This window comes from Physeter macrocephalus, chromosome 18 (assembly GCF_002837175.3).
Source record: "Physeter macrocephalus isolate SW-GA chromosome 18, ASM283717v5, whole genome shotgun sequence".
In the NCBI taxonomy this organism is placed as follows: Eukaryota; Metazoa; Chordata; class Mammalia; order Artiodactyla; family Physeteridae; genus Physeter; species Physeter macrocephalus.
The window spans coordinates 96,291,621-96,316,867 of NC_041231.1; the positions used below are offsets into that span (position 1 = coordinate 96,291,621).

General features: G+C 41.5%; 1 protein-coding gene across 7 annotated transcripts in view; it reads right to left on the reverse strand.

The window, feature by feature from the left end:
• MYLIP (myosin regulatory light chain interacting protein) overlaps positions 1-25,247 on the reverse strand; it is a 130,965-nt gene that overhangs the window by 13,562 nt on the left and 92,156 nt on the right. For 5 of the 7 annotated variants that reach the window (XR_008615726.1, XR_008615720.1, XR_008615717.1 and 2 more), the window contains 2 exons: positions 14,715-14,855; positions 13,070-13,765 (listed from right to left, as the gene is read on the reverse strand). The exons of 1 other annotated variant lie outside the window; for it this stretch is intronic. The gene's annotated coding sequence lies outside the window, so the exon portion shown is untranslated. Of the gene's footprint in view, positions 1-13,069; positions 13,766-14,714; positions 14,856-15,317; positions 15,397-25,247 lie in introns of those variants that run through there. One more of the 7 variants, XR_008615722.1, reaches the window with a different exon arrangement.

The following is a 25,247-nucleotide window of genomic DNA, read 5'->3' on the forward strand; positions in this document are numbered from 1 at the left end:
ACAGGCTGCAGGATTGTAGTTCTTCTTGCTTCTGCTGTCTGCCCTCTGGTGGATGACCACATACTCTACTTTCTAACATCTGCTATCAGCTGGCTACCAGGACTGCTGCATTCTTGGTCTCAGTGACTAGGTGGCCTGGGACACCAGTAGGAAGAGTTAAGCTTCTCCTACAGCTGAGAAGCCAATAATGATAACTAGTTTGCTTTTTATTCCCTTGAGGTTATGAAAATTTGGAGAAAAAAAAAGGAGAGCAAGCAAAAGGGAGCAGTTCAACACTGTGTTCTCATTGCACCCTCCCCCATCATGCTGTTGATTTATTATAATTTTTAAAGGGAAGGGGTCCTCTTGTGAGAGCAGAACACAGTAAGAAACCAATCACTGAACTATTCTGGGCTCCCCAAGAAGCAGATGTTTTTTCTTCCAATACCAGAGGGGGCAAACCCAAATCAAATTTGGTCTCCTGGCTCTTCACATACCCCTTTAGGTATCTAAATAATTAGCTTCTCTAGACTTTCCAAACCAAGAGCTTTCTTCCCTGTGTTCTTCTTGTCCTTTCCGGGCTGCAGTTGTTAAATAGGGTTGCAAGAAAAACAGCCCAAAACTCAGGCCAAAAAAAGCTAAATATCCACATAGTATCTGGCTTCTGCAGATGTTTAATGAGACCATGATGTTCCCTCCTCCTGCGCGAATGAATGAAGACCTCAGCACTCAGCTCAGGCTGGTGTACGTGCAGAATGTACAAAACAAGGTGATGGCCACTCTTCTTTTTTTTCTACTTGGCTGTTGACCCTTAGCCCATTTTCTTCATGAGCTGCCTTTATTTTTGCTTCTACTGATTCATAAGATCTCTTTTCCCCTGCCTATTACTCCTCAAGTACTAAAAATATCCCATTTGTTAAGAATCAGTAAGATCTCCAAAAAATCAAAATCTCTCTTCTCCTGGACATATTGAATTATTGTGTATTATTGTGTGTGTTCATGTAGCTAATGTAATATTGGGCAGAAAGTAGTTTGGCATGGAACAGCCCTGAGCAGTGCTAACTCAAGTTTCTCATTCTTCATCAGAACTGAATTCAGTTTATACCGGGGGTAGCCAGGGCAGGCAGGAAATATAAATGAGTTACTGGTTCTGGTATAAGCCGTCATTTCTTGGCCACATGTCTTAAGCTTGGAGAAGAATAGGAATAAGGTTGAGGGGATTCTAGGGTCACTGTCAGCGTTTTTGGACAACTCACGCCTTTGAAGAGAGTGGAAACAGGAAGACAAAAAAAGCATTTACCCACAGATCAAGTGGTTCTTGTGTGGGAACAATTTTGCTTTCCCTGGGGATATTTGGCAACGTCTAGAGACATTTGTGGTTGTCACAGCTAGGAAGGTGGGATGCTAGTGCATCTAGTAGACAGAGGCCAGGGATGCTGCTTAATACCCTACAATGCATAGGACGGCCACCACCAAAAAAATTATCCGACCTAAAATTTCAAAAGTGCCAAGGTTTAGACAACCCTGCCCTAGATAGCTAAGAATTGTCACCTTCAATTTTTTTTCAAGTATCCCTCCAAAACTACTTACTCTCTTGCATATTTTTAATTGAAATCTAAAACTCTTAATTGTAAGTTTAGTTGCAAAAGATGTAATTCCTAGCTTATTTCAAGTGAAAACATTATATCATTTTTAAACATATCAAATGAAAACTAACACCAGGATTACCTAGTGTTTATCATCATTCAGTTGAAAAATACATGAAAAAAACTCTACTTTTAGAGTTGAAATTTCATATTGTTCCTTTTTGTCCTTCAATTCCTATTTCCATTCCATATCCCCCTCAGGAATTTATCCTAGTGTAATCCATTTTATCCTTTATGAAATGAATTGCATTGGGATAAACCACTTTTCCTGATCACCCCATCACACTTCTCTGCCACAAAAATCATAGAAATCAAAATTTATACTTTATTATTTCCTGTGATCATAATGATCTAATCATTCACATTTTCTTTTGGGTTGAACTATGACTTTTATTTGACACAATTGATCAAAACAACTTAAATAAATTATGTATATAAATAATTATTAAGCATCAAAAGTAAAATTCCATTAAGAAGTACTTTTTATTAAAACTATCTGTCTGGACATTTCTCCAAAGAAGACATACAGATGTCCAACAGGCACATGAAAAGATGCTCAACATCGCTAATTATTAGAGAAATGCAAATCAAAACTACAATGAGATACCACCTCATACCAGTCCGAATGGCCATCATCAAAAAGTCTACAAACAATTAATGCCAGAGAAGGTATGGAGAAAAGGGAACCCTCCTAGACTGTTGGTGGAAATGTAAGTTGGTGCAGCCACTATGGAAAACAGTATGCAAGTTCCTCAAAAAGCTAAAAACAGAGTTGCCATATGATCCAGCAATTCCACTCCTGGGCATATATCCAGAAAAAAACTGTAATTCAAAAAGATACATGCACCCCTGTGTTCATAACAGCACTATTCACAATAGCCAAGACACGGAAACAACCTAAATGTCCATCGACAGATGACTGGATAAAAAAGATGTGATACACACACACACACACACACACACACAGAGATTTATACTTTATTATTTCCTGTGATCATAATGATCTAATCATTCACATTTTCTTTTGGGTTGAACTATGACTTTTATTTGACACAATTGATCAAAACAACTTAAATAAATTATGTATATAAATAATTATTAAGCATCAAAAGTAAAATTCCATTAAGAAGTACTTTTTATTAAAACTATCTGTCTGGACATTTCTCCAAAGAAGACATACAGATGTCCAACAGGCACATGAAAAGATGCTCAACATCGCTAATTATTAGAGAAATGCAAATCAAAACTACAATGAGATACCACCTCATACCAGTCCGAATGGCCATCATCAAAAAGTCTACAAACAATTAATGCCAGAGAAGGTATGGAGAAAAGGGAACCCTCCTAGACTGTTGGTGGAAATGTAAGTTGGTGCAGCCACTATGGAAAACAGTATGCAAGTTCCTCAAAAAGCTAAAAACAGAGTTGCCATATGATCCAGCAATTCCACTCCTGGGCATATATCCAGAAAAAAACTGTAATTCAAAAAGATACATGCACCCCTGTGTTCATAACAGCACTATTCACAATAGCCAAGACACGGAAACAACCTAAATGTCCATCGACAGATGACTGGATAAAAAAGATGTGATACACACACACACACACACACACACACACACACAATGCAATACTACTCAATCATAAAAAAGAATGAAATAATGCCATTTGCATCAACATGGATGGACCTAGAGATTATCATACTAAGTGAAGTAAGCCAGAGAGAGAAAGACAAATACCATATGATATCATTTATATGTGAAATCTAAAATATAACACACAAAACAGAAAGGGACTCACAGACATAGAGAACAGACTTGTGGTTGCCAAGGCGGGGTGGTGAGCGGGGATGGAGTGGGAGTTTGGGATTAGCAGGTGCAAACTATTATGTATAGAATGGATATCAACAAGGTCCTACTGTATAGCACAGGGAACTATATTCAATATCCTGTGATAAATCATAATGGAAAAGAATATTTAAAAAAAGAATGTTTATATATGTATAACTGAATCACTTTGTTGTACAGCAGAACACAGCATTGTAAATCAACTATACTTCAGTAAAAAACATAAATTAAAAAAAAAATAAACTATTCATCTGGAGGGGCTGGATTACATTCAGGTACTTAACACAGCATAAGTGTATCTCTTGCTCATACGACTGTTCCATTCAGCAAGAGGCATTGCTCATGGTCATTACTCTGGGACCCAGCCTTTTGGAGGCTTCATCTCAACATGTGTTTCCATGATCACTGGGCACGAAACAGGGAACGTGGCAAATAGTGCAAAAACTCTAAAGTCTCTGCCTGTAAGTGATACACATCCATGCCATTCACACTTCATTAGCAATGCAAGTCACATGGCCACACCTCACTTCATAGGGGGGTGGGGAAGTACGAACCTTTCACATAGCCGAAAGTAAAGAACTAGAATTCATGTGAAGCCCTACATAGATATAGGACTCCCCTCCCACTCCCCTATTAATTCTTGTACCTGTTCATGACTACTGTTTATTGCTGGAATGAGACAGAGCTCAGCATCAATTCCATTCCTATTACTGTGTTTGTCTTTGTGGATAGAAGTTATGAGAAACTTTGGTCATGTAAGTAGATGGGAATGAAGGAGTTTTGTTATAGCAATGTCACCCATTTCTTTGATCTCCTCTGTGTTAAATGCTAAAAATCTAACAGTGATCTATCACAAACATTAACTTATAACAATGATCTACCAGCTGATACCTTGATTATGTCCTTCTTTATTTTTCTTGAAAGCACAACTTAGAAACCAAAGTTGCCAAAGGATCTGTACCCTTTTCCAACACTCACACGAATATTTCAAAGAGCACCCGGAGGTTTTATACCCCAGGACAATGCCACACAGTGAAGATCAGGTTGAGTGGAAGGATGCCTTTCTTTGGGGAAGGAGGGAACCTCAATTGTACAATTGTGCAAGGGCAGGGGTGAAAAGGGAACCTGATCCTCCATCACTGGTGGATGGAAATTGAACACAAGGATGGAAACTGATTCTGTCTTCAAACCACTCCTGTCTGCATATGCCTTGGAATGCCGTTGAGTGACCCAGGGGTCCAAGTACCCCAGTGTGAAGTGTGCTGCATTAAAATTCACTTCCCCAAACCATGAGAGTGTAAACTTCCTCCCACTGTTTCATGCACTATCATACTGTATATTTGAAGTTCTTAATTTTTCTTTTGTTCATTCAACACATATTGATCAGAAGGACCAGATAGTTAGTGGTGTGTGGTTTAGGGGATCCAGATTCTTATGTGGCCTTTTTCTAACAAACCATGTAACAATGAGAAGAACACTCCACCTTTTGGGGCCACAGATTTTCTCATCTCTAAATTAAGGCCTAGATTACATATTCCCTAGGACCCCTTTTTGCTTTAACATTGAATCCCTTATTCTTTTCCCCTTTGTCTTAGTCAGTTCAGGCTGTCATGACAAAATACCACAGCCTGGGTGCCTTAGACAACAAACATTTATTTCTCACAGTTCTGGAGGCTGGAAGTCTAAGACCAAGGTGCTGGGAGATTCAGTTCTTGAAAAGGACTCTCTTCCTGGCTTGTACACAGCCATCTTCTCATTGTAACCTCACATGGCACAGAGAGAGAGCTCTGGTCTCTTCCTCCTCTTATAAGGGCACTAATACCATCATCAGAGTCCCATCCTCATGACCTCAACTAAATCTAATCACTTCCCAAAGGCCCCACCTCCAAATACCATCACATTGGATGTTAAGGCTTCCAGACACGAATTCTGGGGGGACACATTCAGTCCATAACAGTCCTTAATGATTTTTCACAGTAACTGAAACAGGAAACCCTCCAAAAATGCACATCTATTTCAAAATTCAATGATTTCACTCCTCTCTGCTCCATCACTGGGCACCTGGTGCCCAGTGCACCTGGTGCCATTCATCACTGGGTGATGAATGTCTTAATGATGACGGCAGGGCTGCTTACAATAAGCAGAGTCTGAAAGTCTTAAGTGCAGGAGAAGGGCTTCCATAATCTGCAGACCAGATAATTAGCCTCTAGAGAATCAAAAGTTGAAAGTAACTATTTTAAACCCCCCAGCACCAAAGCAGTGAGTTTTGCACCATCCACTGCTACTTTGGGGTATTGCTGTCACTTCTTTGCACAGCCATCTTCAAATTTTTTGATGGAGTCTATGTTGACACGCTGTTGATGTTTGCCAACACTTCATGTTCACAGTCATTGTAATAAACAAAGTTCAGCTGACTTGAGTAATACTTAATACATTAAAAAAATTTCCACAATTCCTCCACAGAGATATAATTATTTTTACATTTGTAATTTGTATCTTACATAGGGTCAATAATTTCATGTTGGTCCATTTCTACACTAATTACCATTTATTGTGTATATACTCTATATACACAATATAGTATGCCTTGTGCATTGCACCTGTAATCTGATTTTTCCTTGTGCAGACCACTGAGCTAGGCAGTGACCTCCCTCGGAGAGCATGACAGGTGGAGAGTGCGACAGGTTGAATTATGTCTCCCCAAAATTCATATGTTGAAATCCTAACCTCCAGTATCTCAGAATGTGACCTTATTAGGGAATAAGGTCATTGCAGATGTAATTAGTTAAGAAAAGTTATACTGGAGTAGGGTGGGCCCCTAATCCAATAAGACTGGAGTCCTTGTAAGATGGCCATGTGAAGACAGAGACATCGGGAGAATGCCATGTGAAGATGGAGGATTATAGTGATGTATTTATGAGCCAAGGAATGTCAGGATGGCCGGCAGAGGAAGAGATGAGGAAGGATTCCTCCTCTCCAGAACTGCGAGACAATACATTTTGCTCTTTCAAGCTACCCAGTTTGTGGTACTCTGTTATGGCAGCCCAGGGAACTAATACAGAGAGCTTCAGTGACTTACCCAACGCCAGTAATGAGTAGACGGCAAGTTAGGGTTTGGATGGAGGTCACCAATTCTGAAGTCCAAGTTTTTAATCAGCACCCCTCACTGTCTCCTTGAGAACAGTTTCTGCTTTACATGATACAAAAGAACTTTCCCACTTTTTCATATCCTTCATAATTACCTCTTATTACTCATGTCTGGTAGTAGTGTAAAACAATTTACCAAACTATCACTTTATGGATAGTAGCCCAGAGGGAGTCATACATATTAAATATAGATGTACATTTTTTAGCACCTTTGAGAGTGTTTTTGTGCACAGGGAGACTATTCAGAGATTTACTTTGTTTTTTAAAGTCAATATTTAAGGTATTAAAATTACAGATTATAAAATCTAATTTTAAACTTTAAAATTCAGTTGACTCATTATTCTATTCATAAGTCAAATTGAAAAACATTTTTTTTTACAGAGGCCTATCAAGAAAAAAAGACCCCAGGGACTTCCCTGGTGGTCCAGTGGTTAAGACTCTGTGCTTCCAGTGCAGGGGGTACAGGTCTGATTCCTGGTTGGGGAACTAAGATCACACGTGCCACGTGGTGTAGCCAAAAAAATAATAATAATTTAAAAAAAGAAAAAGTTTGATCCTCACTTAAAAAAAAAAGAAAAAACGATCTCAACCTTAGAATTTTGAAACTTTGCCATTTCTAAAAACTCTATCACGGGAAGGAGGAAGAACACTGGGTACCCGTATGCCTCAGTTCCTTAATCACCCAAATTACAGGCTTTCTCTTGCATCTGCATCCCCATGACTACCTTTGAGCTCTTCCAAGGTTGGCCTGTGGTCAGCAGGGGAGGAGGACCGGGGAAGAAGAGAGATATGATGATGTCGTTCAGTAGATGGGGCCAAAGTGGAACTTTTAGACCAAAGGTAGCAAATTTCAAAAAGGCTGTTTGAAAGGGGTGCTAAAGATCAACAGTTGAGAAAGGTTACTGCATTTGTCCAGCTAGACTTCTAGGATATATAAAAGGGTCATGATCTTTTCCTGGAGGAGGAAAGTGTTAAGGATCTCTCTGTTAGCTGCAATTTTAATATTTAGACTATGAAATGTGGAGTTCGTTAAGAGGGAGGAGGTTCATCTCCTCATCATATTTCCCCCTTCTGTGGCTGTACAAGGGCAAACATTTATACCTATATTTTATTAGGCTATGATAGGCTCTTATACTGGTGGCTTCAAACTACTCACTCCTCTTGGTATTCACGCCCTTGGGTTTTCCCTTCCCCGTGAATCTGGGCTAGTCCTGGAAATTGTTTTAACCTATAGAATGCTACAGAAATGATGCTGTGTCCACCTCCAGATTTAAGCCTAAGGAGATCTAGCAGCTTCCATTTCGTCCTCTTGGGAGTGCTGACCCCCCGTTAAGAAGTCCAGCTACGCTGCTGGCACGACCAGGGGGAGAGGTCACGTGAAAAAAGAAAGGTCCGGAGAGTTAATGGAGAGAGAGGAGCCCAGGCTTCGCAGCTGAGTCCTGCTCCCGTCTGAGCCACTAGCTGAATGCAGCCATGTGAGTGACCACTGGCAAGACAGCAGAAGGATGGCTCTGCTGAGCCCAGCCCAAACTGCAGAATCATGAGCAAGTAAAATGGTTCTTGTTTTAAGCCACTAAGTTACGGGGGTGGTTTGTTGCTCAGTGATGGATAGTTGGCACTGGCTGTAAATGTGCCCTTCCAAGGATTAGAACTGTTCAGCTTTATTGTAAGAGACCATTATGGGTTGAATTGTGTCCCCCCAGAAGACATGTTGAAGTCCCAACTCCCAGAACATGTGACTTTTTTTCCTTGGAAATAGGGTTTTTGCTGATGTAATCAGGTTAAGGTGAGGTCATTAGGGAGGGCCCTAATCCAGTATAGCTGGCCAACTTAGAAGAAGAAGAGAGAGACACATAGGGAGGATGCCAGGTGAAGGCGGAGGTAGAGATTGGAGTGGTGCATCTACAAGCCAAAGAATGCCAAGTGTTGATGGCTGTCCTCAGGCGCTAGGAGTGAAGCATGAAACGGATCCTCCTTCGGGGTGCTCAGAGGGAACCGACCCTGCCGACAACTTGATTTGGGCCTTCTAGCCTCCAGCACTGAGAGATAATACATTCTGCTGTTTTCAGTCACCCTGTTTGTGGCACTTTGCTATGGCAGCCCTAGCAAACGAATACAGAGGGTCTTGAAGACGACAGACATGGCGAGAAGAGGGGAAGGAGGGCGGGGCCGGCACACAGGGCCCTGAGCCTAGAGTACCTCCGTCAAGTGTGCACCTGAGGTGCCTAGCTCACCTCACCCTGGTCCCTAGCAGCATATTAATGAAGTAAAGATGATAAGAATCCTAACTAACATTAGCTCCGAGGTTTTCTAGTTTATTCCAGCTGTCCTGAAGTTACTTCTTCTGTATCTCCAGGGAGTTTCTTCCATGTTCACCGCGGACTCCCCTGTCAGGCAAAGATGGAACAGGATCGACTCTTCTCCACCCTGTAGGCTGAAGCCACCACAGGCTGGTGAAAGCTGCCTCCTCTAAGTGACTTCAGGGCTGCCAGAGCCAACTTCGCTGCTGGTAGTTAAGAGGTAGCCGGGGTTTGCTGTCTCTGGGTCTCCATTTGCATCACGGACCGGACTTGCGATGAGATGTCGCTATTCCCAAGGGTGGTGAGATGAACACGTAGTCATCAGGGGTGATGAAGAAAAACTGCCTGGGTGAGAGGCAGTTATTTTCCCCCCTAATGTTCTTTTACAGAGAATCAGACTTCTGGCAGGAATAAATATGTTGGGGCACCCACACCCACTCTTTACAAACCCTGGAGGATAAGTGACCTTTGGTAATGACAGCAATGTGTCCTCCAGGTACTAGAGGAAGAGCTGGACTCTGGATCTCCTCATGATATTTGCATGTATTTTGAGCCATTTGGTCAGTTGAATTGTGGCTCCCTGGCTTGTAGATGCATCACTCATGATCATTGGAAGGGCCTCAGGCCATTTAAAACAAATTTACTTAACCTTTGCTTTGAGGTTTCATTTTCTTTCTTTCTACTTTGCCAGAGCTCTGAGGGTGGTACAAATTACATGGTTGCCATTTGCATAGATGTTGGAAAGCTTGTTCTTTAGAATGAGAACCTTGGGCTGAAACTATGTTAAGAGAAATTTCCTAGCAAGGAAATTCCCTAGTGAGACTATTTCTGGAGCGATTTTTTGCTGTAATAATAGGATTGCCTTCCTGCAGGGGAGAGCCTTGGGCCATCCAGAGACTAGAAGTATTACAACTAAGTCATGGGAATATCGCATTGACCAAGGAAGTTTAAAAGAGTCAGTTGCCAGGTTTTGGGGGAGGGGGGGCAGGTTTGATAACGTCACCGCTGGGTGCTGTGCGGGATGGCACTGGGTTCCCTGAACGATACCGCGTACAAACAGGGCAAAGCACACGATGAGAAGCTGCTAGATTAGAAAAGCCAGACACAAGCAAGCATTTTTTTAATCTGTTCCCTTGTCCCCGCTGTGCCCAAGCATGCTGCTGAGTGTTATGCATTGTCTTGGACAGGGAGGAGGACATAGGGGCCATGGAAAACCCATCTGGCTGTACCTAGAATTTGTGACCGGATGGAGGAAGCAGCCTGCTGAAGCGCGGGCAGCCTTTTCTATCACAGCCCCATTTTGTGAACTAGAGGTAGGGAGGGGCTGGATGAGGAAATGGCAAAGGTGCCAAGATCCAGGGCTGATGTTCTGTTGGGGAGGTGCCTTTAGCAGCTGCATCAACCTAAGCTTTTCCCTTTTAAGTCAGCAGTGACCTGATTTATCAATACCAAACAAAACCTTCTGGAGAACTAAGTAATTGTTACAAATCCAATAAACTAAAGTAAACCCAAAGTTCTCTTAGAAGTTTCAATGCTGAGAATGACTTTCACCTTAAAATCATATGTTTAAGTCGATTGCACAAATACACATTTCAAATTGTTGTGAAAAGGCTATCTTACAGGCAAAATACCAAATATGCAGACACGTTCTTAACATAAGGGTATTGACACTAGTGTTCTGATTCTCTTAAGCATTTCTGTACTTAATTCTGAATTTTTAATTCCCCCCAGGTTGAAAAACACTTATTCGTTTAAGGAAGATGGTCACCCTACCAGTTCACCAACATTCTCTACTGAGGGAGACTTACAGCTGAAAGGCTGCCTGGATTCTCGTTTGTGACCCTGATGGAACATGCTTGGTTCTTCCTATTCCTTTATGATTCCATGACAACAAGAGAGCAGTGGTCTCCCTGGATTTAAATTATGCACCTGACCTAATTCTTCTCTACTCCACCAGGAGTAGACGGGAGGCCCCAGCTCCCACCTCACTGATAAACTTTAGATGTGTGAATGTTTTTTTCTTGTAACCCTGGAGACCTTCGAACGTGATGGGTTCCTATCACGTTCGAAGGTCTCCAGGCCTCATGGAACCTTCCATTCTTTCATATTTAAAAAAGAGATGACATAACCCTTTCAGATATTGAACATTATAGATAATTAAATTTTGTAATTTTAGATGATTTTCACTGACTGAAGGTTATTACTTATGAAGCTGGTCAACTGATATTCTCTTTCAGTCAGTCAGTGCTTTTCAGTTTTTAATTGTCTACATTCTGTATTCTTCATTGATTTAATAAATGATCCAACAACAGCAATAACAAGGCTCAATAAAAATGCATTCTATTCACCTGCTTTTACAGATTTAAAAAAACCCTGTTAATTCTCACTTTTTCATCTCACTATGGACCCCATGGCTTTCCAGATTTAATGTATATCAGAGGGCACAGTCATTATTCTCTTTTTGAGGCTTAAATCGTGTCGGCTTTGGCAAGTGAGACCTTTTCATATGACCTTTTCAACTTGTTTTGTCGCCTAACCTATGATCTCATTTCTGGCCAACTTTAAAAATCTTTGAACTTGATGGAATCCTGAAAAGTTTTTTATAAACTTCTCCCCTCTTGAGATCATATGCCACTACTACAGATATTACAGTGGTAGCGAATTGAATTTTGGATTTCTCTCATGGCTTTATCTGATTGAAGAGTTCCAGTTTTCAAGGTCATTCTGCTGACAGGACACACCTGGGTTTGAAACCCAGCATTACCACTTGTCAGCCATTCCTGGGTAAGTTTTGCCTCCATTCTGAGCCTGTTTGCTCATGTAAACATGCAGATAATATTGATACCCGTTTTAAGAGGCTTAATGAGAGGATTAAGTAAGATAATGTATATATAGTCTTTATCACTGTGCTTGGAACATATAATTTAATAAATGGTACCTGTGATGTTATTGTTAATATTTTATGTAAAAATGAACTCAGATGAATTAATGAGTAATGTCAAAATGTGTGTTCATGTTAAGGACTAAACATATATCACAACCTAACTGTCCATCCACAGAGGAATGGATGAAGAAGATGTGGTGTATATATACAATGGAATACTACTCAGCCATAAAAACGAATGAAATAATGCCCTTTGCAGCAACAGGGATAGACCTAAAGATTACCATACTAAGTGAAGTCAGTCAGAGAAAGGCAAATACCATATGATATAGCTTATATGTGGAATCTAAAAAAAAGATACAAATGAACCTACTTACAAAACAGAAATAGACTCACAAACATAGAAAACAAACAGACTCACAAACAAACAAACAAACAAACTCACAAACATAGTAGGGGAGGGATAAGTTAGGAGTTTAGGATTAAAATATACACACTACTACATATATAATAGATAACCAACAAGGACCTACTGTATAGCACAGGGAACTATACTCAATATCTTGTAATTACCTATATTGGAAGAGAATATCAAAAAGTATACATATATATATATAACTGAATCATTTTGCTGTACACCTGAAACTAATACAACATTGTAAATCAACCTAAGTGAAGTCAGTCAGAGAAAGGCAAATACCATATGATATAGCTTATATGTGGAATCTAAAAAAAAGATACAAATGAACTTACTTACAAAACAGAAATAGACTCACAAACATAGAAAACAAACAGACTCACAAACAAACAAACAAACAAACTCACAAACATAGTAGGGGAGGGATAAGTTAGGAGTTTAGGATTAAAATATACACACTACTACATATATAATAGATAACCAACAAGGACCTACTGTATAGCACAGGGAACTATACTCAATATCTTGTAATTACCTATATTGGAAGAGAATATCAAAAAGTATACATATATATATATAACTGAATCATTTTGCTGTACACCTGAAACTAATACAACATTGTAAATCAACTATATATCAAAAACATTTTTTTAATTAAAATTAAAATTAAGAAAAAAGACTAAACATAGACTTTCACGTACATTTCACTCTTCCCCAACCTCAGGCTCCTGCCACCCCGGCTCCTGAGGAGAAGTGTTTGCCCCCCTTGGAGAAAGTCTAGCATAAAATGTTAGGTGAGCCAACGCAGACTGTGAAAGAATTCACAGAAATATTAGCAAGAGGAGAAAAAGAGTTTTTATTCACTTTCCAAGAGAGGAAAGCGGCCAGACGCATGGAATGGCTTTGGCACCGAAGGGTGGGCGTTTGAATCTTTTATTGGGCTTCAAAGGGCAAGCTGCAGGAAAGAGGGGGTGGGTTCATATCTGTTTTGGTCCACAGCTGTATCCAAGCTGGCTGTGCTTCTATAGGATGTGGTTTTTCTGAGAATCTGTAACTTTCTGTCTTCAGTAACTTTCCAGTCCTTGGATGTCTGAAACGGACTTACTAGGGGCCCTGGACAGGCCGTTACTCGATTTTGAATCATGTTAGGTGGGTTTACACGAGATGTTACCTCATGTTGAAATTCCACAGCCTCCGCCAGAAGTCAAGAGTTTCAGCGTGTCTCTGGTTTTCTGAGGTGAAATTTCTTCGGAGGGAGAAAAGACATGGAAGCCTGGCGGGCCTACGAGCTGGGAGGGGGGTTGGGCGCTGGGGGCAGCCGGAGGGCAGTTTGGAGCTTTAAATAGAGAAGCTTCAGACTTGAGTCACGTGTTTCTTATTCTCAATTTAGACAAGGATCGTCTCTTGTTTCCTCTCACCTCGTTCTTTGCATTAGTCAAATGCTGTCTCCTTCAAATCCATAACATTTCATCCTCCCTTGCTGTCTTGGAAACAGCTCCTCTCTTCCAGCTCCTCTTTTTGATCTCTCTGCCTTCTTTCAACCTCTTTTTAAAAATAAAAACAACATCAAATGAAAATCCTGAGTCCTAAGAAGCCTTCCTTGAAAAACGCAAAGATTTACAAATATGCATATTTACTAACTTTCTCTTTAGGAATGAAACAATCTCCTCCTTTTTAACTTGTTTTGTCGGTGCATTGTTTTCTCTGTTTCTGATCAAATGCAAGACCACCTCTGTTTTCTTTTGTGGCACCTAGTATGTTTGATTGACTGTATTATTTTAGTACATTTATATTAATGTTGAAATTAATTGGGGGCATCTGCCCCATCTCTGACTGACAGCTTCATGTAGAAGCTTAATATATACACCTCAACCACACACCACTCTGCCATATGATAGAAAGAATTCCACGTTTCAGGTGGTGAGCTACCCATCTTAAGTAATATCTCATATAGTAAAATTCTAGTACAATTAAGCCTAATTTAAGGCCCAACATATAATAAGCTGAGCTTTGAGAAGACTTAGGATAATTCTATTTCATATCTGAAAGCATTCTCAGAGATCACCAAAGCCTTAGATTCTTGGGGGATAATTCATTTAATTAAGAGAGGAAATTAACTCGATAGCCAAAGCAACTTCCCATTTTAAAAAGGATATAGAAAATTCCTCTAAAACATGACAGATTGATAAAAATTGATGTGCACACATCTCCATGTCCATTACTGGTGTAGCTAAGGACACCTGCACACAAAGCCTCTGGGCTCTGTGGTGGATCAGCGGCAGTGGATTGGGGTCCTTCTCCTGGAGATGTGCCCAACTTGTTCTCTTATCATCAAATTGAAGAAGTGGCCTGGTGGAGACGCTCCCTCTAGGTCAACGTGTAATAAATCAATAAATCATTAGCCAATCAAATAGTGTCACTCCTGGCTGAAAAACTGCTAAGCAGAACTCAATTTTTCCGAGCAGACTGGTAAGAAAGGCCAAGGACGCTTACCCTTAGCATACAATGTAGTGTTTTCTACAGCCTCTCCGTATTCATTATTTCTTCCTGGTCTTGGATGCCGGAAGCCTCTTTTTAATAACTTAAATCTTCATGTGTCACATCCTGTCTGAATCTCAGGGTTTCTGGAAGAAACTGAAAATAGGATTCCAAAAGCCAGGTTTCCATTAGTCCTCTATCTTTGCAACCTGTGTTCCCTTTGCTCTGGAGAAAGGACACTGACAGTCAGTGTGCTGTATGCACCACTAGAGGGCACTTTGACACTTGCTTTCGAATCTACAGTTTTTCCGACGCCCCAGATTGCAAACATCTGTATCTGCTGTTGTGTCTACACATTAGTAACGTTTCATAGTTGTTCTAATGAAATGCTCTCCCTGTCCAACAATGACACTCTGCGATTCTTAACAAATATTGGTTGATGATGGGGATAGTTGCAAGAGAGTCTAGTTAATTAAGAGGAAATTGATAAAGGTGTTACACTCCAGGGGTGGGCAGAATTTTAAAGGTAGGTATTAGAAAAAAACTCAGAAGAGATGCTGCCTATGCTTTGATTGTCTGCCTTAGTAGGAAAGCACCCGGAATAATACTGTGATTTACCAGACAAATTGGGCAGACTAAAGGGTAAGCGCCATCTGACACAGACGTGTGGCTGGCAGTCATCAGATAAATTCAGATCCTGCAAAGAAGGAAGGCAGACAAACACTGGGATTATATATATATCCCAAAGAACTTGGATTAAATAGGTCTATTGAATACTACAGGGAAGAAAAGAAGGGCAGTAAATTTAAAAGTGTTTAAGGTCAGCAGTGTTCTCCTCCCCCAATAGTCTAGAGATCATCTGAGGCTGGGGCTAAGCAAGCATCAGAAGTAGAGGTGGGTTATGATTCCTTCTTTTAGACAGAAATGACTAATATTTGAAAGGACAATGAGTGGAGAGTTGTCACGAGACACATACTGAGAAACTTGAACAAACACTCAACACAACAAAAACAAAGACCTGGGAGCAGGACATTTTGGAGAATGACCACAGGGCGCGGCATAAAAGAGATACACCTCCTTATGGTGGCGTGTGATCTTTTTTTTTCTTTAACATCTTTATTGGGGTATAATTGCTTTACAATGGTGTGTTAGTTTCTGCTGTACAACAAAGTGAATCAGTTATCCATATACATATGTTCCCATATCTCTTCCCTCTTGCGTCTCCCTCCCTCCCACCCTCCCTATCCCACCCCTCTAGGTGGTCACAAAGCACCGAGCTGATCTCCCTGTGCTATGCAGCTGCTTCCCACTAGCTATCTCTTTTACATTTGGTAGTGTACATATGTCCACGCCCCTCTCTCACTTCATCCCAGCTTCCCCTTCCCCCTCCCCATATCCCCAAGGCCATGCTCTAGTAGGTCTGTGTCTTTATTCCCGTCCTACCTCTAGGCTCTTCATGACATTTTTTTTTCTTAGATTCCATATATATGTGTTAGCATACGGTATTTGTTTTTCTCCCTTTGACCTACTTCACTCTGTATGACAGACTCCAGGTCCGTCCACCTCACTACAAATAACTCAATTTCATTTCTTTTTATGGCTGAGTAATATTCCTTTGTATATATGTGCCACATCTTCTTTATCCATAAGGGCAGTAAATTTAAAAGGGTTTAAGGTCAGCAGTGTTCTCCTACCCCCTCCCCCAATAGTCTAGAGATCATCTGAGGCTGGGGCTAAGCAAGCATCAGAAGTAGAGGTGGGTTATGATTCCTTCTTTTAGACAGAAATGACTAATATTTGAAAGGACAATGAGTGGAGAGTTGTCACGAGACACATACTGAGAAACTTGAACAAACACTCAACACAACAAAAACAAAGAACTGGGAGCTGGACATTTTGGAGAATGACCACAGAGCGCTGCATAAAAGAGATACACCTCCTTATGGTGGCGTGTGATCTTTTTTTTTCTTTAACATCTTTATTGGGGTATAATTGCTTTACAATGGTGTGTTAGTTTCTGCTGTACAACAAAGTGAATCAGTTATCCATATACATATGTTCCCATATCTCTTCCCTCTTGCGTCTCCCTCCCTCCCACCCTCCCTATCCCACCCCTCTAGGTGGTCACAAAGCACCGAGCTGATCTCCCTGTGCTATGCAGCTGCTTCCCACTAGCTAACGAACCTGTGTCTCCTGCATCGGCAGGCGGACTCTCAACCACTGCGCCACCAGGGAAGCCCCATGACTCTTCTTGAATTACGGTTTTCTCAGGGTATATGCCCAGTAGTGGGATTGCTGGGTAGTATGGTAGTTCTATTTGTAGTTTTTTTAAGGAAACTCCATACTGTTCTCCATAGTGGGTGGCGCGTGATCTTGAACAACCCAGCATCACCACTCTGACTGCCTGTCTCAATACATTCTCTCCATCCCTTCCCGTTTCCAGAACACAGACCTCATCCCTGACCTCTTTGACTTCAGGAACAATCTATTCACTTAGAGTCTCAACTTACATTCCCCTTGACAAAAATTCCATGTATCATCTGTGACCCTGGGCATTATGGTTAATTTTCAGGTTACCTCCTCTCAATGCACCTGATCTGTATCCCCATTCCCATAGACAGCTTCAGTTGCAGTGGTCTCCCTATCTCCAACCCTGTCTGTACTGGCCTTACAGGTGAGAGTTTTGGAAGTCAGGGACACCTGTTTTTCGTATTCTCTCATAAACCTAGCAGAGGGTTTTTGCATAAGATCAATATTTCAGATTTGAAGTAGAACTTAATGGTCATCTGGTCTACCCTTCTATTAGCCAGTCAATGTTGAATGCTGAATGACTATTAGGATCCTATCAACCTTTAAAATTTCCTTCATGAGATGTTTAAATAAAACTACTAAAAACATTTGTGTATAGGTTTTTGCATAAATACACATTTTCCTTTCTCTGGATAAATATCCAGGAGTGCAGTTGCTGGGTCATACGGTAGACGTGTGTTTAGTTTTTTAAGAAGCTGCCAAACTGTTTTCCAGAGTACCATTTTACATTCCCACCAGCAATCGATGAGTGATCTAGTTTCTCTGCATCCTCGGCAGCATTTCCTGGAGTCACTGTCTTTTACTTTAGTTACTCTGTTGGGTGTGTAGTGATCTCCCTGTGGTTTTAGTTTGCGTTTCCCTAATGATGTCGAACATATATTCATGCGCTTATTTGCCATCTGTATGTCTTCTTGAGTGAAATGTCTGTCTATGAATTTTGGATTAGTCGTCTAATTGGGTTTTTTTTTTTTTTTAAAGGGCCATTTATTTATTTATTTTTGGTTGTGTTGGGTCTTCGCTGCTGCACGCGGGCTTTGTCTAGCTGAGGCGAGCGGGGGTACTCTTCATTGCGGTGCGCGGGATTCTCATTGCCGTGGCTTCTGTTGTCGCGGAGCACGGGCTCTAGACGCGCAGGCTTCAGTAGTTGTGGTTCGTGGGCTCTAGGGTGCAGGCTCAGTAGTTGTGGTGCACGGCCTTAGTTGCTCTGCCACATGTGGGATCTTCCCGGACCAGGGCTCGAACCCGTGTCCCCTGCATTGGCAGGCAGATTCTAAACCACTTCACCACCAGTGGGAAGCCCTGATTTGTTTTAACCATTGAAACTGTAGAGTTCTTTATATGGTTTAGATATAACTCCTTGTCAAAGACGTGGTTTGCAAATATTTTCTCCCAGCCTCTAGCTTGCCTTTTAATCACCTTAACAGGATGTTTCACTGACAAAAGTTTTTAATATTGATGAAGTTCAATTTATTAATTTTTTTCTTTTATGAATCATGCTTTTGGTGTCAAGTCTAACACACTGCCTAGCCCTAGATTCTGAAGACTTTCTCTGATGCTGTTTATCTAAAAGTTTTATAGTTTGATGTTTTACATTTAAGTCCATGATCCATTTTGAGTTAATTTTTGTATAAGGTGTGAGACTTAGGTCAAGGTTCAATTTGTTTGTCCATGGATGTCCAATTGCTCCAGCACCATTTGTTGAAAAGGTATTTCCATTTTTTGACTGATTATAGACAGTACTGTATTTTTAATTTTGTATTTTTAAATCAGCACTATGTTGAATATAAGTAATAAAATCAGAGATCCTTCTCTTGTTGCCAGTCTTAGGGAGAAATCAGTCTTTCAACATTAGGTATAATGTTAGCTGTAGCTTTTTGTAGCTTTTGGTACCGTCTTTGCTTTTGTTATCAGGGTAAGACTTTTTTCATAACCACGAATTGGGAAGTGATCTTTCCTCTTCTCTTTTCTGGAAGAGATTGTGTAGAATTGGTCCGTTGGTCCTGAGATTCCCTTGCTAGTCTGCCTTCTTTTCTCCACCTTTCAGAGTTTTCTTACCTTTGTCTCATATATAACGTCCAGGGGTTTCAGTCGCATTAGCGGAAGGGATAGTGAAAACTACTTCTCCATCTTCCCAGAAGAGGAGTTCAGTTTTCCCATATTTTAAATGAGAACTTTGGTCTATAATGTTCTCTCAAGATCTTTTAAGCTCAGTAAATTATGTTATTCATGATATATTAATTCCTCGTTTGCTTTTTTTTCATGTTTACTGGGGCCCTGTAATCATTATGTCATAAACATGTTTTCTAGTTCCAACTTTATAATGTACCTACTCACCACCACATGCTTTCTGCTTGGATGGGGAGAAACAAAGCAAAGTTCTTGAGATGGTATCGCTGTATCCTTCAATAAAAAGCCCAGCCGATTGTACATTTTACGAGGTGGTGATTGCTTTGGGAGGAACCCCGCTTTAGAATGTGGAAGGTCCAGGAACTCCCAAATGAGGTGGAGAGTCAAAGAGTTGAGAACCCCTGGTAGAGGGTAAAATATCCTTTACCCAGAAGCACAGGCTTTATTCACTAAAGACATTTCTCATAACATTAAAATGCAAATTCAAAGACTGCCTGTAAAAACTGACACCAGCATATGTTTTCAGAATTCTTCGTCTTTCCATTTGCAAGCTCATGTCCCATACAAGATGGTTTAGTCTGAAACCGGCTCCATTGGCATGTACAGCAGTGTTAAAACTTGTTCAAATGTTAATGCAAGCGATTGCTGTTAATTTCCTGTTTACCCTAATACAAAAAATGTGAAACTCTATTCATTCAGCCAGCATTTATTCTCCTCCCAGATAGATCTCCCACCAGTCTCTCATTGCCTCCCTCCTTCTCTTTACCCAGACTCATTCCTACAGAAATGCCCTTCACTCTATTCATTTCTCCCATGCTTCCACTATCTTTGTTCAATTATTTACCCATGGGTTTAAAAAAAATTAAAACAAATATCATAACATTTTATATTGAGTATCAAACACCAACATTTAATCTTAGCAGAATAATAATTATTCCATACTTTAATCTGTTTCTTAGTTGTATTTTTATAGGGATGATTTTTTCAATGTCGTAGTCTAACTTTAAAAATTGAGATATAATTCATATACCATAAAAATCACCATTTTGAAGTGTACAGTTCAATGGTTTTTAGGATATTCACAGGTTGTATGAGGCCCATGAAGGTACTGAGGGAGTTGATGAATGAAGAGGGTGCAGGGTGGAGTTTGAGGGAGTGGGCAGCCATGTGATGTCCTAAAGGATACAGAAATAAAGGAGAGTGTGTAGAGGTGATACACACTGGGAGTCCTGGGCGGGTGTGAGGTCCCTCCATACCAAGATGGAAATGCAGAAGAGCAGAAGGTCCCAGCAGGTGGAAGAAGTCAGTCAGGAGTCCTTAGCCTAATAGAGTTTAAATCAAACTGGGGAGCAAAGTGCATTCATGCACAAAGCAACTGGGGACCTCACCACCCCCTCTCTCTTTCTCATATGCCAGGTTCTCTCCAAAGCATGTTACATGAATTATTTTATGTCGTCTCCTAGCAACTCTATAAAGTATGGCCTTTTATTATTCCCATTTTACAAATGAGGAAATTGAGGAGATTGACTCTCCAAGTCACAAGTTTAATAGATGGTAGAGCGTGAATTCAAAGCCAGAGCATGCACCCAGAGCCTGCACCCCTAGCCACGACCCGTCACAGTAGGTGGTGCAAGAAAGTCCAAGTCTGTCTCAGTACTTGGAGCACATATTTGTCGGCCAGTTCTCTAATGAGAGCGAAAACCCCAGAAATAGGAATGTTCCATAAACATTGTTTAAAAGTTCATTCAACGCATCTTCAGTCTCCTGGAGATCTGCTACCCGGCAGCTCCTGAACAAAAGACCCAGCTGCCTGGTTGGTGATCTTTAGAAAGCTAGCTGGAGGAATTGTCATGATGTAAGGTCCTTTCACAGTATTTTCAGGGATTGTCAGGCAGTGTTTTTCACCCTGTCCATTCCAGCAAAGTACAGACTGGCTCTGACTCATCGTCCTGGACAGCCTCATATGTCCTATATCCAGGGCTTCAAATGCCCAAAGAGTTGGTCTAACTCAGCCTCATCGCCCCCTGCTGAGGTCTGGTCTCTAGGCTTCAATTTCTACACCAGGCACCACTGAAATGCTGTTTGGTTAAGTCAACCCTGTGTTAGGATCTCAAGGTACTGGATGGGGGTCAGCAGCATATTTCTGTTTATTTTCTTTGGATTCTAGCAGTTATATCACGGGCAGTGTTGATGTGCTGGGGCTGCCACTGCTTACTATTCAAGAAAGTGAGGATTGGAGCTGTTGGCAGAGGTCCTGTGGGCATTAGGGAGGGAGGGGGGTGAAGGATGCGGTTGGAGTCATGTTTGGAAGTAAGAGGAGCCAGTGGAAAAGCTTGGGTCTTGACTGTGCCTGACTGGCCAATGAAATGATCCCGTTTGGGTAACTGGCTGTGCAGGCCTGGAGTCTGGCTAGCAACAGCCCTGTACATCTGGCCACACTTTGGCCTGTCTGTGGCAGCTGATTTTGGGCTTCACGCCTATTAACCAGAGTCAGGAGTAATGTCTTTCATTCTGAGATGTCTAAACCCCCAACCACAGGCCTGTGTTCCTCCAGGGCAGAGGGCAAATGCAATTACATCTGTGACCAATTTACACTGCTGGGAGCTCAGCCTCCTGACAGAAACATTTATTTGAGATTCAAGTCTCCAGGGAGCTGGGGAGCCAGACAGGAAGTGAGGTCCCTCAAGCCTTTGTTGCTTGCTAGTCTGAGCCTTGAAAACAAAACACAACAACAGAAAATGTCAACTTTGGCTTTTATAAGCTAAAAATGAGACCACTCTCTCTACAAACCAGGAGGATTTTCGAGGCAGAGAAGAGAATAAGAATATTCAAATATGACCTGGCTGCCACTGAGTAAAGAAGACTCATCCACACCAGTGTGGGCAGGTCTCATCGAATCCACTGAAGGGCCAAATACAACAAAAAGGCAAAGGAAGGACACATTTTATCTCTCTTCTTGAACTGAGATATACATCCTCTCCTGTCCTTGGACACCAGAGCTCCTGGTTCTCAAGCCTTCAGGCTCTGGGACTTATGCCAGTGGCCCCCTTGTTCTCAGGCCTTTGGCCCCAGGCTGAATTAACTATCAGCTTTCCTCATGCTCCAGTCTGCAGATGGCAGACTGTAGGACTTTTTGGCCTCCATAACCATGTGAACCAATTCCTATAATAAATTTCATCATATATATATTTATATATGTGTGTGTGTATATATATCCAGAACAACATATATATATCCCATTGGTTCTGTTATCTTTAGAACATTTACTAATACATCTACCAATGGACATTTGGGTTGTTTTCACTTTTAACTATTATGAACAATGTTGCTTTGAATATTAGTGTATAAATGTTTATGTGGACATACATTTTCGTTTTCATTTCTCTTGGGGATATATGTGGGAGTGGAGCTGCTGGGTCATATGATAACTCTGTTTAACCATTTGAGGAACTGACAGTTTCTCAAAGCAGTCGTACTATTTTATGTTCCAACCAGTAATATATGAGGTTCCAATTTTCTCTGCATTCTTGCCAACACTTGTTATTTTCTGTGTTTTTTTTTTTAAATTACAGCCATCTTAGTGGGTGTTAATTGGTATCTAACTATAGTTTTGATTTGCATTTCCTGATTGCAAATTATGTAGAGCATCATCTGCTTGTTGGCCATTTACATATCTTCTTTGAAGAAATGTCTATTCAGATATTTTGTCCATTTTTTAAATGGGTTGTCTTTTTGTTGTTGAGTTGTAATAGTTCTTTATATATTATAGATATGAGTCCCTTATCATATATATGATTTACAAAAAATTTTCTCTCATTCTGTGGGTTTGTTTTCACTTTCTTGATGATATCCTCTGGAACACAAAAGTTTCAAAACTTAATTATGCCCAGTTTGTCTATTCTTTATTTGCTTATGCTTTTAGTATCATATCCAAGAAACCACTGCCTACCCCAAGGTCACAAAAATTTACACCTATGTTTTCCTCTAAGAGTTTTAGTTTTAGCTATTGCATAGGTTTTGATCCATTCTGATTTGTATATGGTGTTTGATAGGGTCCAAATTCTTGTTTTAACTTTATTTTGCATGTCTATCCATTGTCCCAGCACCATATGTTGGAAGACTATTCTTTCCCCATTGAAAGGTCTTGGCATCTTGGTTGAAAGGCAATTGACTCTAAATGTGAGAGTTTATTTCTGGACTCTCAAATCTATTTTATTGAACTATATGTCTGTCCTTATGCCAGTACCACACTGTTTTGATTACTGTAGCTTTGTAATAAGTGTTGAAGTTGGGAAGTATGACTCCTCCAACTTTGTTCTTTTTTTCAAGATTATTTTGGTTGTTCTGGATCCCTTCAAATTCAATTTCAATATGAATTTGGGGTTAGCTTGTGAATTTCTGAAAAGAAGTCAGCTGGGATTTTGATAAAGATTGCACTGAATCTATAGATAAATTTGGGTAGTATGGCCATCTTAATAATACTAAGGCTTTTGATCCATGAACCTGCGGTATCTTTCCACATTTTTAGTTCTTATTTGTTTCAACAATGTGTGTAGTTTTCAGAGTGTAGTGTGTCTAACCTTTTTGGGGGGTTAAATTTATTCCTAAGTATTTTATTACTTTAATGCTATTATAAATGAAATTCGTTCTTAATTTCATTTTTGGTTTGCTCATTGCTCCTGCATAGAAATACAGTTGATTTTTGCATAACCTTGATGAACTCATTTATTAATCCTAATGGTTCTTTAGTGGATTCCTCAGGATTTTCTATAACCAAGATTAAGTCGGATTCGTTTTTCTAAGAGAGCAGCCCCTCGGGTGCCCTACCTGCTCTGTGGAGGCTCCAGGTGGCCGGAGCTTGGAGAGGAGAGATTGGGAGTGCCACATGGAGGGGAAAGAGGCAGTTTGTGAAAGGGGCTTTTCTGAAAAGCTGCACGTGACAAACTTCCAATGATGCAAAACAGCTGATGTGGAATCACAAGAGCATGGGTCAACTTTTGCAAAAACAATGAGGAAGATGGCAGACGAGTAAGACATGGAGATCACCTTCCTCCCCACAGATACATCAGAAATACATCTACACGTGGAACTGCTCCTATAGAACACCCACTGAACGCTGGCAGAAGACCTCAGACCTCCCAAAAGGCAAGAAACTCCTCACATACCTGGGTAGGGCAAAAGAAAAAAGAAAAAACAGAGACAAAAGAATAAGGATGGGACCCGCACCAGTGGCAGGGAGCTGTGAAGGAGGAAAGGTTTCCACACACTAGAAGCCCCTTCGCAGGCGGAGACTGTGGGTGGCGGAGGGGGAAGCTTCGGAGCCACGGAGGAAAGCGCAGCCACAGAGGTGTGGAGGGCAAAGCGGAGAGATTCCCGCACGGAGGATCGGTGCCGACCAGCACTCACCAGCCTGAGAGGCTTATCTGCTCACCCGCCGGGGAGGGCGGGAGCTGGGAGCTGAGGCTCGGGCTTCAGTCGCAGGGAGAGGACTAGCGACGTGAACACAGCCTGAAGGGGTTAGTGCAACATGGCTAGCCGGGAGGGAGTCCGGGAGAAGTCTGGAGCTGCTGAAGAGGCGAGAGACTTTTTCTTGCCTCTTTGTTTCCTGGTGAGCGAGGAGAGGGGATTCAGAGCGCCGCTTAAAGGAGCTCCAGAGACGGGCGCGAGCCGCGGCTATCAGCGCGGACCCCAGAGACAGGCATGAGACGCTAAGGCTGCTGCTGTCACCACCAAGAAGCCTGTGTGCGAGCACAGGTCACTGTCCACACCTCCTCTCCCTGGAGCCTGTGCAGCCCGCCACCGCCAGGGTCCCGTGATCCAGGGACAACTTCCCCGGGAGAATGCACGGCGCACCTCAGGCTAGTGCAACGGCACGCCGGCCTCTGCAGCTTCAGGCTCGCCCCGCATCCGTAGCCCTCCCTCCCCGCGGCCTGAGTGAGCCAGAGCCCCTGAATCAGCTGCTCCTTTAACCCCGTCCTGTCTGAGCGAAGAACAGACACCCTCAGGGGACCTACGTGCAGAGGCTGGGCCAAATCCAAAGCTGAACACCGGGAGCTGTGCGAACAAAGAAGAGAAAGGGAAATCCCTCCCAGCAGCCTCAGGAGCAGTGGA